Here is a 15,838-nt window from a genome sequence, read left to right as displayed (position 1 = left end):
GTCATAAGTTCTTAACCTGGGGTCTGTGGATCCATAAGTCTGTGGATAGATTTGGGGGGCGGTCAATGAACTTGAATGGGAAAGGGGGGATCTTTAGTTGTACTAACATCTAACAAATTTAGCATTTCCTTTAGTCATTTAATGAGAAGGGGTCCAGAATACCAAAAAAAGTTAAGAACCTGTGGTTTTAGTATCCCCAGTGTCTATGATGACTGATAAGAAGTTCAACTGAAGCAAAAAGAGTCATTTAGGAGTTCTGGGTTTACTTTCTAAATGAGCACCAGTTCCAGTATACTATTGCTTTCACCTCATATATGATGAGGTTGGAGTAATGGCCACTTCAGGATTGCCAGGAACAGTTTATCTGGTATTAGGATCAAGAACATTAGACTTGGAATAGGAGACCCAGGTTCCAAGCTTGGCTCTGCTAGTCATTGGCTTTATGACAATGAGCAAGCCATTTCAAGGATTCTCAGTTTTCTTCATGCAGTGAAAGAAAGGCTTGTGCTAGATATCTCTTCCAGCTTTAGAATTCTAGCAGGGCCATTTCCCCACCTCCTAACATGTAGCATGCAGGCACTGTTGTGTGAATTATTGGGAGGCAGAATAGACCTTCATCTATGGTTTAGTGTTAGCTAACCAATCAATGGAAGCTTTATTCAGAGTTCAACACCTTTTCCTCAAATGCCCCAAATACTCCTGTGTAGGCCACAGCCTAAGGCCCCAGGGGCTCAGACCTTTGTTCTTGCCTCTTGGAAAAAACATAAGCAAGATAGGTTAATTTTTGGTTAGTAAATACTTATCTAGTATATACTCTTTCCAGAACTGCATCTAGGTGCTGTTCTAGCCTTTTATTTCCTTCTAGAGAGAGATGGCCCACCCTAGTTGGTAGTGAACTATAATTAGGACCCCTCCAAGTTGATGCCTCAGGGTAAGCCCAACCTTTAGTACATTAATACTAAGAGGCTCCTCTCTCTGCCCCTTCCCAGAAATCACATCTGTGACAGCAATAACAGCACAAATGGGAAACAAACATCCTACCTGATAGGCATCTGCCTTAGCAGAGATCCAGGGTTGTTCTCAGGAAAAGATGGATCTGAAATCCACTGACGCCCAATGTTAAACGTGAGGAGACAGGCGCTGGAGCTCCTGGAGCCTCTCTCCCATCCCCAGGTGCGAGGAGGGTTGGGAGGGGCAAGGGCAGGGGCAAAGTCCTGGGCTGGGAATCTGCATGGAGGAGGAAGGGGTGGCACCTCAAGGTCCAAGTTTTTGGGGGAATCATTAAACATGTTGAACCCATCATTAGAGTAAATGGCCTTGTTGATACTAGGGGTGTCACTGGACCCAAGGGTGGGATTCCTCCAGATGGCATGGCCTTGGAAGAAAATGGGTGGGGGTGGGGATGGGGTGAGGTACAGTGCAGTAGACTTTGGATGCCCAACCCTAGGGCAGTGAAATACATAAGTTTCACTTGATTTTCCGCCCTTTGTCCTGGGCTTTTCCTTTCTACAGGAAACTGCTGCCACTGAGGGGAAGAGGAGGCAGGCTCAGGCCTAGGTGGGTGTGCCCAGGAGTAGACTAGTCAAAGCAGTTACCAGTTCTTGGTGTCTGAGGCTGGAGTCTAGAGGAATGGTAGGGAATGAAGTGAGAACAGGAACTTGGAGGGGATGGACTAATGGCCTTAGTCATTCATTCACGTTGATTGAGTGCCATTCCTTGCAGCTAAAAGGGATCTCTCCTTATATTTTTTAACATTTTCTTTTTTTATTATGAATTTAAACACGAACATTTCAATACACAGTTAAAAGAAAAGATTATATATGAAACTGAATTGTTAAATGCCATTTGTTTTTTAGAAGTGTACATTAAATGTCATAATAGTAACAAAACTGCTCTGTTTGTGATCTCTTCTGAACGCCCTCTCTTCTGTGTATTTTTAATGTATTTATGCTATTTTCTTTTGCGTTACTATCACTAACTACTAATTTGCTTCCTCAATCTGCACAAAGGAATAAGTTACAGTCAAAACAAATCAACACTTTGTATATGAAAACATATGTCTTGTTCTTTACTGGGAAGTTTGCTTCATCTTCAGTCTTCTGAAATCATAATGGGTTACTGAATTGGAGGGGTCTGATCTTTTTTGCCCTTCCCTTCTTCATCTAGTTCAGTGGTCAACCTTCCATAACTGAAGCTCATTTTGTCAGTGACTATTCCCTCCCTGGCTCTACACCCCCCAACCCCCACCCCAACCCCCACCCCACTGCCTTTTCCTTTTACCCTTTTATTTTCCTGATGAATTTAATGTATTTCTACACCAAACTCTGATCATCATCCTCTTGCCTTTTTCAGATACAAAGCAGATTTATAAGATGTCCACTTCTAATTCCTTTGGCATGTAGATAGATTCTGAGTTAACCAATCCCTGTTGGCTGAATGTTGATTTAGAAAACCCACAGATAAACATCCATACTGTAATTTTATTTTGTCAAGCATTTCCCAATTACATTTTAATCTAGTTCCTGCCCCACTAGGTAATTTTGCTGGCTTTGATACTTCAGCTGTAGTCTAACATACTCACTCAGACCCTACTTCTTCTGTGACCCTTGAATAGAATCAGATTCTAAAGGGACTAAATAAATATCACTTTTCCTTTTTTAGAATGTAAGCACTTGGTCCTCATAATTTAGTCCCAGTTGCTCAAATATATTTACCTTTCTAGGTTTCTTAGCTTTTCTGTTTGCATTTCAGAGAATGCCTCAACTTTTAGGTTTTCTTCAAGAATGCTTGAAAATTCTGTTTACTAAAGTTTCATTTTTTACCCTGTAGGATTATATTTGTCAGTATTTGACTTCTTGAAATATTTTTTTTCTTTATTGGAAGCTCTGGATTTTGAATGACATTCTTGAATGTTTTTAGTTTGGGATCTTTCAAGAGGTGAAAGAATGGACACATTCTATTTTCATCTTGCTTTCTGCTTCTAATCTAGGCAGTTTAATGATTTCTTGAAATACAGTATCCATGTTTTTCATTTGGTAGGTAAATTTTCTGGGACTTTATTGATTCTTTAAAAAAAATTCCTAAACCTGGGTTTACAAATCAAGTTGTTTTTGAGAAGAGATATACCCCTTATATTCAATTTTGTCAAATTTGACTGCTATTTTTTTTTAACCCTTAACTTTCATCTTAGAAACAATACTGTGTATTGGTTCCAAGGCAGAAGAACAGCAAGGGCTGGGCTATGGGAGTTAAATGACTTGTGTAGAATCATATACCTAGAAAGTGTTGGAAGTCAGATTTGACTCTAGGACCTTCTGTCTTTAAGCTTGGCTCTCAATCCACTGAACCACCTAGTTGCCTTCTGCTCTAATATTTTTTTTTCTCATTGAATCATTGGGTTATTTTTGTTTCATTATATTTTTTTCCAGCATATCAGGTTCTTGAGTAAGGTTTTCTATTATGTGTTCTAAGCTATTTTCTCTGCAATTTTTTTTTTAAATCTCAAGCTCAACTTTCATTTCTCTTCCATGTGCTCTTGGAGACATTTTTTATTTTGCATTTTTTTAGTCTTTACTTGGACTTCTTGTGAAATCATTTTCTTCTGAATTTATCTCTAGCTCTTAACCTTATATTGATTTTTTTTTTGGTATTATTGTGTTGTATTAAGATTTTTCTTTATTTTCAGATGACTCCAGTCTCATTTTCTGGTCATGTAGCTTAGCTAGTAACTGTTTGAAGTTAGATTCAAACCCATGTATGCTTGATCTAGCCCTGGCTCTCTATCCATTGAACCATTTACCCCCCCTTTTCTCCAACATTTTTATATGGGATATTTATGCTCTTGTCCTGCTTCCACTAAATTTTGAATACTGTTGCTCTTGCCCTGAGACAATGTACCTATATAGGGTGGCCAAGGTCTGAGAATAGGGAGTCTCGGTCCCTAGTTTGTACCTCCAAACCCTTGTTTCTCAAAGAACAAACTAGGCTTGGCTTATTCTTCCTCTTTTTCCTTTTAAAGAATTGTTTTTGTTATTTGGTTGGCTATACCTGGCCCTACTTCTATATCAGGTCTCATATAGACTTTGCTCTCCAACCACCATTCTGCCACCTCCTGCCTCTGTCCAGAGCACCTGTGAGCTCTTGATCATCATCTTGGTGGTCTTAGATTGGGTAGAGAATTGTAGTGTTGCTTTTTGGTTTTATTAGCTCTGCTTCATCTATCACTTTTTGCATTTTTCCTAGGGTATTAGTCAGAAAAGCTAGACTTGGTTGCAGCATTTTATCTTACTCTGCTAAAAGTTTCCTCCTCTGGATTTCTCATTCCACCCTCCTAAGATCTCATTTTTTCCCCCTTACCTCCTGGTTATTTTTGTATAAGCCTCTTCTTCTATGCCTCTTTTTTAAAAACTTCTTAAGGTAGTCTTTGCCCTAGCTTATCTCTTCTCTCATACTTTTTGATTTCATCAGCTCCCATGGACTCAGTTGTCAACTCTATGCAGATGACTCTAAAATCTACATACCCATCCCACATCTCCAACTATTTTTGTTGGACACCTCCACATGGATGTGTCCCACATGCACCTCAAATTTAGCATATTCCAAACAGAACACATTGTCTCTGCTCAAATCCCTGTCCATCTCCCTCAGTGACCCTGTTCCTTTAAAGCAGGGGGTCTTAACCTGGGGTTTATGAACTTTTGAGAATTTTGTTTTTAATAATTGTGTTTCAGAATCATTGGTTTCCTTTGTAATCTATTTCATGCATTTAAAAAAAAACAACATTCTAAGAATGGATACATAGGCTCTACCAGGCTGCCTTGACATACAAAAGTTAAGATTCTGTCTATGGATATTACTATTCTTCTAGTCACCCTACTTGATTACCCAGGAGTCACAAGACTCTCCACTTTTCCCTTACCACTTCTACATCCAATCAGTTGCCAAGTCTTATTGATCATGTTTCCTAAATATCTCTTCGTACTCCGATCTTTACACTCACAGCCATAAACCCTTATGATCCCTTACTGGACCCCTTGCCATAATAATTGGACTTCTTTACTACTAGTCTCTATTCTGATCCTTCTTCCACATAGCTGCTAAATTAATATGCCCAAATCACAAGGCTGACTATGCCACACCCCTGCTCAAGAAACTTCAGGGGTTCCCTTTGGTCTTTGGCATAAACAGTAAATTCCACTGGTTGGCAATTAAATCCTTTGTCTGGCTCCCGTTCATCTTTACTTCTGGATTATATGTTACTCCCCCATCACATATGATCCAGCCAAACTGGCCTTATTTTTGTTCCTAGTACATAACACTTTTATCTTCCACCTCCATGCCTTTGGACAGGGTTTCTTCCATACCTGGCATGTTCTCTTGCCTGACCCCTGCCTCTTGGAATACACTCCACCATGGTTCAGCTCAAGTGCCACCTTTAATGGGCATTTGCTGGCTCTACTGTTGTTAGTGCCACTTCTCCTTCCACAATCACTGTTCATCTTGGATCTATCCTGCCTTAATTTATCTATGAATATGCTGTATCCCTGATGTAATACGTAAGTTCCTTGAGGGCAGGAACTGCCTGCCTCACATGTACATTTGTATCTCCAACCTAGCACAATGCCTAGTACATTCTAGACATTTAATAAAAATATTTTCATGGATTGCCATTTCCACAGTGCCTGGCAGGACACTTTGGACAGAATAGGCCCTCAGTAGATGGTGGAATGTATGTATGCCATGCTCAAAGCATTGTGCTGGGTGCTTTGGAAGACAAAGATGAACAAGACATAGTCTCTGCCTTTGGACTGTTTTGTGTGTGTCTGGGGATGGGGATGTGCCAGGAAATTGTGGAACAGGAATATTGGTGCAGTGGAGAAATCTAGAAAAATTACTATGAGAATTCTGAACAGGGAAGAGTCCAACATTAGCTGGGAGTTTGCAGGGATTGGGGGAGAGTGACTCCTTATAAATGCTGAGTGAATGAATGACTATAGCAATGACCTCCTATATCTCCTAACCCCTTTGAGTTCAGTGAAGGATATAAGAGGTGAACCATGTTACCAAAAGAGATCATTTAAAGAAGTGGGAGAAATTTTATGGAGGATATGGGAGGGAGAGGTCTTGGGGCCTTTACAGGCTGCTTAATCCCTTTCCAACACCACAAGTCTGGGAATATATCTCTTTGACATATGGAAAAAAGCCAAGACCTGTCCCTTCATAATCTAGCCAGCCTTACCCAGGAAGCTATTTAGTGTCGTTTCAGAAACATTGAAATTGAAGATGAGACCTCCTCCAAGTAAAAAAATAGATCCCCCACCTGGAAGAGCAGAGATCATATCTTTAAGCTCAACATTTACTAACTAATGTGGCCGCTATCCGTTTTGGGCCTTGAGACATCATTACTGACACAAAGTATTGGGTCCGGGGAATTTGAATGTATGACAGACTAGATTAGAAGATGTTGATGAAATTTTAGAACAATAGAAGATAAAATTTATTTAATGCATATTCTATAAGTGTTTTGATAATACATAAATTCTTATTTAAAAGGGAAAATATGCCTCACCTTGAAATTTCTATTCATATTATGGGATACAGGATTGCTTTAGCTGAAAGATTTTGCCTCTCTTAAAATAGTACTTTTTAGAGGGGAGACATTTTAAGTTGTTATCAGTAATAATATGTCTTGCCCTGTGAATGTGGCTAAGCCTTTCCTGAAAGCAGGTTTGGAGGGAGTACCCTTATTTCATAAAACATTGTTCATGCATCCCAATCATGGGCCCTTCTGTATTTAGGGACATCTTAGGACCTTAAAACTTGGTTATTTTGAGGGTACTCAAAGTTCATTTATTCTTTTGAGTCTAGGTGAAAATGTCATAATTCTTCCCCATTGTACATATGAAAAAACTATAGCATGTAAAACTGAGCCAGAGTTCATGACTGTTTCCCAGATATAGGCAATAAACTTCACTCTTGCCTTATTAATGATAGACTTCAATGTATATTTAAAACCCCTTCACAGCCTGCCCCTGCTTGCATTTCTATCCTTACTGCCCATGACTCTTTCATTCCCCCTATGAACTAAATTGACCTGACAATGGCAGTCCGTTTCTTGTCCTCGTGTGGAAGGTTCTCCCTTCTCTTAGATTCCCTAATTTCCTTTAGGATTCAGCTCACATGCAGTTTTCTATGAGAAGCTTTGCCTAATATCCCCCAGCTTCTCATAGTAGCAGAACTTCCCCTCCCAACCCCCTCATTCTTGTATCTATTTTGTCTATCCTACCTGTATATTTAATAGAATGGCATCAAGACAGAGACTAATTTTTGGCATTATGCTCTATCCAACATTCCCCCACAGCAGAGGGGGCTGGTCTGTTCCCCCTCCACCTTACCTAGGGACAATTCCCCTCTGCCTAGCTGCCCAATGGAAGTACTTCCTCTGCTCTGGGGTAATTGCAGAGGGGAGGGGTGAGAGGGGGGAGGGGGGCCTCACAGGAGGCTTGAATGTGCAGTTTGGGCACTTGGTCTCTAAAAGGTTCACCAATGCTGCCCTATCCCAAGCACAATACCTGGCACATAATACTTAAAAAATGCTTTGTTGATTAATATATTCCTCTTCCCTGTCTTCATTGCCCAAGTCGATAACTCAAGGACTCAACCTGAAACAAAGTCCAATGGGTCATCCCCTAAAATCCTTTGTCCCTCTTGACCTTTGGTCTTTCCTGATCACTTATGTTTATCTCCAGTTAATGCCCTTAATATCAGATTGATTTATCCTTTCCTGCTTTGGAGCTGTAGTTTTCTGTTCCTGGAAAAGACCTCAAATCAAGCTGATTGTACAATCAACAAACATTTATTAAGTACTTAACTATCTGGCACTGCATTAGGTACTGGGGATACAAGAGCAGTAAAGAAACAGTCTCTGTCCTCAAGCAGCTTACTACCTAGGGCAACCGTACGTACATACATACATACATACATACATACATACATACATACATACGTATATAAAGAGGGCATAGGAGTGGATTTGGGATAAGAGGCACTAACAGCCACAGGGAAGGAGGATCAGGAAAAGATTTATGTAGAAAGTGGTTGTTTTGACTTTGGAAATCCTCAAGGAAAGAACCTAAGGATTTTAAGAGGTGGATGGGAGGAGGGAGTAAATTCTAGGCATGAAGACGAGATGGATTGGTGTGTATGAAAAACAGTAGAAAGAAGGCCAGTTTAATTGTATCTTAGTGGATTTGAAGATGAGTAATGTGTAATAAAGCTGGAGGCTAGGTTGGGATCAGTTTGTGATGGGCTTTAAATGACAGGTGATTATATTTAACCCTTTAATAGGGAACCCCTGGAGTTCCCTGAATAGAATTGCATCTGTGTGTGGCATAGTTAGACCTGTACTGTAGGAAAATCACTTGAGTAAGAGTAGTAAGGAAAGAGTCCTACAGTGACACCTTGATACACTAGCACCTTAAGTCACAAGCAATTTGAGATATGAGCAGTCATGATCGGGATTTTTTGCTTTAAGTCATGAGCAGATATTTGAATCACAAGCTTCCGCCACCCTCCACTAGATAGCCTGGCAAACTTTCAATTTCACAAGTTACATGAGGCTGTCTCATTTAGTTCAGTGTTTATCTGGCCATGTGAGCATCTATATTGAATTGCTTTTGCTTTCTTCTTTATTTTTGTCTTTATTATCAGTTTTTTGGGCAAATTTCTTAACTTTTAACCATGGGTCCTGACGACGGAGGAATTGAAGGAGTTACAGCAGCAGCAGCAGACGGAGGTTTTGCAGGAAATTAGTGGGGAGGAGCCCGAGGTGGATGAGGTAATCAGTACAAGTGAGATTAAGGAAATGTTGAGGATTTGGGAAAAAAATTAAAAGTTTATTGAAAAGACATACCCAGAAAAAGTTGCAATGGGTTGTGCATTGGAGCTGTGTAATGCCACTTGTTTCACACATCAAAACATTTTGAAAGGGAGGAAGAAACAAACTTCTATGGGAAGATTTTCTTTGAAATGGCTTCTAAGTAAAATCGAGGAAAGTGTGGCGAAATGGCCAAAATTCAATGAAGAAAATAAGTCAAGTAAAAAAAATAGCAATTACATTTAGCAATAAAATTAACTTATCAGTAATGTGTAAGGTCAACTTTGCATTTAAATGCAGCACATAACATGTGTAGAGTCAGTTATTTTAGGCATGAAATGAAAACCTGTGCCAGTATCTTTGCCTGACCTTGAAGATAAATAATATTTTGTGAGCAATTTTATTTCTTTACATTCTCTTATTTATAAATATATTTATTTGTTATTTATAAAATACATTTTCATATTTAAAAACATAAAAAATTTGCATGTTTGGGGGGGCTGGAATGGATTAATTGCATTTCCATTAATTTAAATGGGGGAAATTCAGTTTGACAAATGAGAAGATTGAGTTCAAGCCTGGCCATGGAATGAATTAAACTTGTGTGTCAAGGTGCCACTGTATTAGGTAAGTGCTGCTGAGAACCTGTAATTACTGTGAGTGGGAGGAGATAGATGGGAGAGAGGTAGGGGAGATATAAGAGATAAAATTTGGCAATCTGAATGAGATTTAGGAGTCCAGTATGATACCAAGGTTATGCACCTGGGTAAGCGAAAGGATGGTGGGATCTTCAGCAGAAATAGGAAATATTGCAGATAGTAGTTTAGCTAGAGCTCCAGGCCTGGAGGACAGGTAGTCCTGGTTCAAATCTGACTTCAGATACTTCCTAGCTGTTTGACCCTGGGTAAATCACTTAACTTCAGTTGCCTAGCCTTTACCAATTTTTTGCCTTGAAGTGATACTTAGTAATAATGATTCTAAGACAAGGTGAGTTTTTTAAAAAATGGAAATAGTAAAACTTGGAAGAAAGAAGCATTTGAGGTGGCAACCAATAAGCTCTGTTGTTTACTTTGAGCTCTTTATGGGACGTTCAGTTCAAAATAATCCAGTAGGAAGTTGTTAATATAGAACTGGAATTTAAAGAGATTAAGCTGGATTTATAGGTCTGGGAGTCTTCAACCTCTCAGGTCACCTATTACTGAATTAATTACTAATTCTCAAAAGATCTTTTTTCAGTTTTCATCCTCCATGACTTCTCTGGAGCATTTGATGCTGTTTGCTGCTCTTCCCTTCTTGATTCTTCTTCTTTGGTTTCTCTGACACCAGACCTTCTTTACTGTCTGGCTCCCCTGTCCTCCATTTTTAAGGCATATGTTCCCCATAGTTCCATCCCTAGTCCCTTTTTCTCTTAATATTCTCTTCCTGTCAAGTCTCATTAGTTTTGATGATAACTCTCATTTCTGTGGTGCTTTAAGCATTACAGAGTGTTTTTCTCACAACAACCCTGTGAGAGTGTAAGAATTGTTATGAGCAAATTCAGACTTCAGAAAGTTAAGGGATTTACTCATGGTCACACACAACTACTTGGGATTTGAACCCAAGGCTCCTGATTCCAAATCCAGGACTCTTCTTACTGTACTCAAACTCTACATGTCCAAATTTTCAATCCTCAAATTGTTACTCGTGTTCTGCCATTTCTCTCAGTGGTACCACCCTTCTCTAGTCTTCCATGTTTGGGGTTATTTTTCACTTCTCACCTTTCTTCCAAGGCTTCTTGACACTATTTTCTCTGACCAAAATCCCATGCATATTGAGGTTATATGTGCTTAAGTGTGTGTGTGTGTGTGGGGGGGGGGAGGATAAGCATTTATACAGTGCCCACTGTGTGCCAGCCACTGTACAAAGCATTTTACAAATGTTAACTTATTCTATCTAAAAAGTATCCCAGAAGGGTAGGTGCTATTATAATCCCTATTTTATAGTTGAAGAAACCAAGGCAGATGGAGGTTATATGATTTGCCCAGGGGTCACACAGGTAGCAAGTGTCTGAGGGGAGATTTGAACTTGGATTTTCCAGACTCTGGGCCTTGGACTCTATCCATTCTTCCAACAGCTGCAAGTACAGGGTGTTATAGTAAATAGAGAGCTGCCCTTAGCCAGACCTGGGATCAAGTTCTACCCAGAGTAGGTAAATCACTTAGTGCCCCTACGCTATCTAAGAATTTAAGATGAAGAATATTTAAAATCAGTATCAGTAAAGTGAATTTTTTTCCCTGAAAGAGTTCCCTACAAAAATGAAATCACAGGTTTACATCTGTGAGTGTGAGAGAGGGAGAGGGCCCATTCATCTACATTCTTGGCTATTTATATTATTGTTATTTACTCCCTGGACCTGGAGTAAAAAAGTGATTTAAAGAGGGTAAGTGGTGATCTGGATGCTGTGGACAGCTCTTCCACACACATCCAGAAATCCAGTCTTTGTCCATTCTTTTCCTTTATTCTGGCATAAGCCTCATGAGAAGACTGAGGAAGAGATGACAGGATCTGACTTATGATGGGCCAGTAGACCATGTGAGAAAACGGAGCCATGATGTTATACTGGCTTAGGTGTTGTGTTTTTTTTGTGTGTGTGTTTTTTTTTCTTTTCTGGCTTTGAGAATTTGTACCCTTCTGGTTCCGGGCCAGAAGCATAGAAAGGGGATATGAGATCATCAGTCGATGAGCACTGATGCAAGTCACTCTGGCCCTGTAGAGGCCAGTGCTATAACCAGTTCTGGTGATGGAGGATGCCAAGGTCAGCTATGCAAATAGAAGTTCAGGACTGATCTCAAGAGCTGGGACAAGTGTGGCAAGGATGGAACCAGAGCAAGACTAGAAGCTTCTGTGAAACCTCATTACTTGTTTGGTGAGGCCCTAGGCAGGTCTCAGACAAGCAAGTGCTTCTTTTGATCTTCCCCATGAACTTTAGGGTTGGGGTGAAGAAGAGCTTTGAGGAAATTTTGGGAGTTGGGGACACTGAGAATTCCAAAGAAAGAGGACTTTTAAGTCCTTAGAATTTTGTGAAAACCATATAGTTTTTACAAGTAGCTGAAATGTCTACTATTACAACCACGGAGGGTCATGATTGAGAAGGGTGGAGGTCCCAGTTAAATGGGAATTAGAATTTTATATAATCACACAGATCATTATTTAGTTTTCTAATAGTGGGGAGAAATACTGCTTTTTCATACTCCCAGAATTCAGAGTCCTGGGCTAGCAGAGGCTTTTCTCTTCAACCCTTTTCCATCCAGTGGTTAGTAGAGTTGGGGCAGCTTAAGCAGAAGCATAAAGAGTTTTCTCATTTGTCAGTTAGGGTTGTAAGAGTGAAAATTATGAGACTGGCCTTAAATTAATAATTTTATTAATAAAAGGTAGGGGAGAAAGAAAAATGGAAAAATGAAAGAACTATAAAGGTACTTTATACTTCATTTAGCTGGCTATTCTATGGCTGCCATTTTGGGCCCCCTAGCAACACTCACAGGGAGGTCCAGTCAGCAACAAACATGGAAGAGAAGAGCTCAAAATTCCTTCCTGAAGTCGTGTGTGACAGTTTCCTTCATACAGGGGAACACTGCTTCATATGGACTGACAAAATTAATGTCTGCAAACCTGGAACAGTCTGCTATTGCTTCTGCAGCATCAATCTCAGATAACCTCCAGGAAGTCTCCTAAGAGTACCATCACATGTTACTGTTTTATAGCACATTCTATATGATACTGTCTTCTATTAGAATGATGTCCATGTCATATTCTGCAACCAGACTATCACCTTTTTGTTAGCATTTTATCAAAGTTTTAGCATCTTATCAAAATATTAGCATTATCAAAATCTCATTTTCTTTGTCCTTTTCAAATAAAGAATTCACTTTTTTTAAAACAGCAAAAGAAATCTTAAAACATAAAATAGAAATAAATGTAACCTGAAAACTTTTATTTAATTAATTTAGGATATTTCTCCATGGTTACATGATTCATGTTCTTTCCCTCCCCTCCTCTCACCCTCCTGTAGCCAATGAGCAACTCCACTGGGTTTTACATGTGCCAGATACATTTTTAACATTTAGAACAAATTACTATAATTATTAATGAGGTTGAGGGAGCATAAAAGCCCATAAAAACAGTCAACATATGTAAAGCACTTTGCCAACCTTAAGGTGCTAAATAAATGTTAGTCTTTATAATTTGTGGTGTTGTTTCTACAAGTATATTAACTGTTCTTGCTCAGATGCCACATAGATATCTGTCCTACTTTTTTAAAGCTTAGATTACATTTAGGAATTTGTTTTACCAACACTGTTAAGAGCACATTGTGAGTTTCCTTGCATGATATAGGTAAATCAGGCTACAGTCTGTGCTGGCATCCCCCTGTATCCTTGTCAAACTGAAGACCCTATATACCCAGCTATGGCAAAGGGAGAGAATAGGATGAAATGAAAATGTAGAAAAGTGCTTTATTCTCAGGCGCCACTACCACAATAAACTCGGAATGATATATTTGGGAAGAGATATTGGACTGGAAATAGAAGGAAAATCCCAGCATTTTAATTTTATCAGTCATCTTTGTGTCCCGCATCCACCATACCACAACCCTAGTGTTATTGGTCTTCGTGTAAATCTATTCGTGTAGATTCTGAAGTGATTTTTATAGGACCTACCACCTCTTTCATCCTTTGGGACTTTCTAACTACAGGAGCCTGAAGGCTATAATTTATGTCCAGATTTTGAGAACACATAGTTTATTGTGGTAGTGGCACCTCAGAATAAAGCACTTTGCTACATCATTTCCCACATACAAAAAGAATCAATCTGCTGATCACAATGCCTTTTATAAAAAAATCCAAACTGTCAATTCTAGGCAAATGACTTAGTGGATAGAGAGCCAGGCCTGGAAAGGGGAGATCCTGGGTCCAAATGTGGCCTCGGATACTTTTTAGCTGGGTAACGCTGGGCAAGTCACTTAACCCCAGTTGCCTACCCTTCTCCTGCCTTGGAACTGATACTTAATATTGATTCTAAGAAGATTCTAATTTAAAAAAAATACCACCAAAATCTTCAAAGAACCCACTTATGGAATTAGATTAATTCTTGTTGAATAAATTGGCACAACACAGTATATATATATAAATATATGTCCAGATCATCGTCTTTTAGCTGAGCCATGAGCAGCATACAAGATGAAAATATGGCTATGAATCTCAGATCCTATTAGATCTCTTTATCCATGACAAATGCGTTTCTTAGCCATTCACGTTTAAGAAAATTTTCGAGTTGTTTCTGTAGATGATTGATAATTAGATCTTGGCTTCAGTTTATTTTGTAGGGTAAAAATTTTTTAATTGGGAAAATAGTTTGTAAATTAATCATAGCTCTAACCTTTTATATAAATGCAGTAACTTGAAGTTATCAGGATCTGAGTATGCTTTTTAAGATACTGTGTTATTTATACTCGGGCATTTTAAAGTGATTTTTGTAATAAAAATTACTTTGCTTCATCATGATTATTATCACCAAGTAAAATGACACTTTTCTTTCATCTCAAACCTCCTTAGAAATACCAATGGGTAAGAGTATATTTTGCAGTATGTTATATAGCTGTCATGTGCTCTGTTCCCATACCATTGGACATTGTTACAAAGAATCTTATTTTTAATGAACTTGAAAAAAAATCAATTACTTTTGGAATAACTTGAAAAACTATAAATCCCCCATTTCTCAATACAAATGATTATGAAGTATGCACAAAAGACCAAGTTTTATTATTTTTCTTTAAAAAAATTTTCCCCATGATTCATGTTTTCTTCCTCCCACCTCCCAGAGTTGACAAGCAATTCCACTGGGTTTTACATATCTATATCTATATCACTCAAACCCATTTCCATATTATTCATTTTTGTAAAAGAGCAATCCTTTAAAACCAAAATCCCAAATCATATGCCCATATAAACGAGTGTTAAATCACATGTTTTCTCTGTTTCTAGTCCCATGGTTCTTTAGATGTGGATAGCATTCTTTCATAAGTCCCTTAGAATTAAAAGGACCAAATTTTAAACCAGTCTTTAGACCCATTTTTCATCCATCCTGATATCTACCGTGGTTCATTACAGCAGAGTCCAATATGGTTTTTCCATATTATATCATTTTAACCAAAAATTCTGTCAATTATGTGGAAATTTTCTTAACATGGCATTGCCCTGAATAAATTTGCAAAATATGTTGCAATATGTAATCAAATGATCATCTTTAGCTATATATTGTTTCATCCATTTATAATGGTAAATTTTAGTTTCTCATATCACAAGCATCTAAAAGGAGCTTTTTTTTTCATTATCTGGTAGGCCATTTGGATTTGTTTTGCATAATGACTCACTGGGCATTGGTTCAGCTTGTTGATAACTTCAGGTAACACCAGTGTTCTCCTATTAGACAATTATATGATGCAAGGAATATTTTCTATGTACCCTCACATGTAGCACAGAGTCTACCACATGATAACCCTGTAATAAATGCTTGTTGATTGATTGGTGCCATAGAAGTTTATTTTTTTGGGGGGGGGGTTGTTTTTGATTATTAAAAGCAAATATTTTTCAAGAAAAATTGTCTTGCTAACTAACATTCTGCATCTACCTTAAAAAAAAACAAAAACCTTACCTTCTGTCTTAGAATTGATATTACTGAGTATCAGTTTCGAAGCTAGGAAAATTGGATTAAGGGACTTGCCTTGCCTAGGATCACACAGCTAGAAAGTGTCTGAGGTTAGATTTGAACCCAAGACCCTATCATCAGACTTGGCGCTCTGGTGCCCCCTAGCTGCCCACATGTGCCTTTTCAGAGATTTCTTTTCAGTTCATTAAATGTTATCTGCTGCTAAAATATTTGTACCAAGCAACTATTTTTATACTTTCAAATCAGTAATAGTACTTGTGA

At 38.6% G+C, this 15,838-nt stretch overlaps 1 protein-coding gene across 7 annotated transcripts in view; it reads left to right on the top strand.

Moving 5' to 3' along the window:
• Positions 1-15,432, top strand: part of LUC7L3 (LUC7 like 3 pre-mRNA splicing factor) — a 55,986-nt gene extending 40,554 nt beyond the window's left edge. For 3 of the 7 annotated variants that reach the window (XR_008916347.1, XR_008916346.1, XR_008916348.1), the window contains one exon: positions 8,710-15,432. The gene's annotated coding sequence lies outside the window, so the exon portion shown is untranslated. Of the gene's footprint in view, positions 1-989; positions 2,132-8,709 lie in introns of those variants that run through there. The other 4 variants (XR_008916345.1, XR_008916344.1, XR_008916343.1 and 1 more) reach the window with 4 other exon arrangements.
• The last annotated feature ends 406 nt before the right edge of the window (positions 15,433-15,838 follow it).

The sequence above is a fragment of the Monodelphis domestica genome, chromosome 2 (assembly GCF_027887165.1).
Source record: "Monodelphis domestica isolate mMonDom1 chromosome 2, mMonDom1.pri, whole genome shotgun sequence".
NCBI lineage: Eukaryota > Metazoa > Chordata > Mammalia > Didelphimorphia > Didelphidae > Monodelphis > Monodelphis domestica.
The sequence above is the reverse complement of the archived record's forward strand: the minus strand, read 5'-3'. Positions and strand labels throughout refer to the sequence as shown.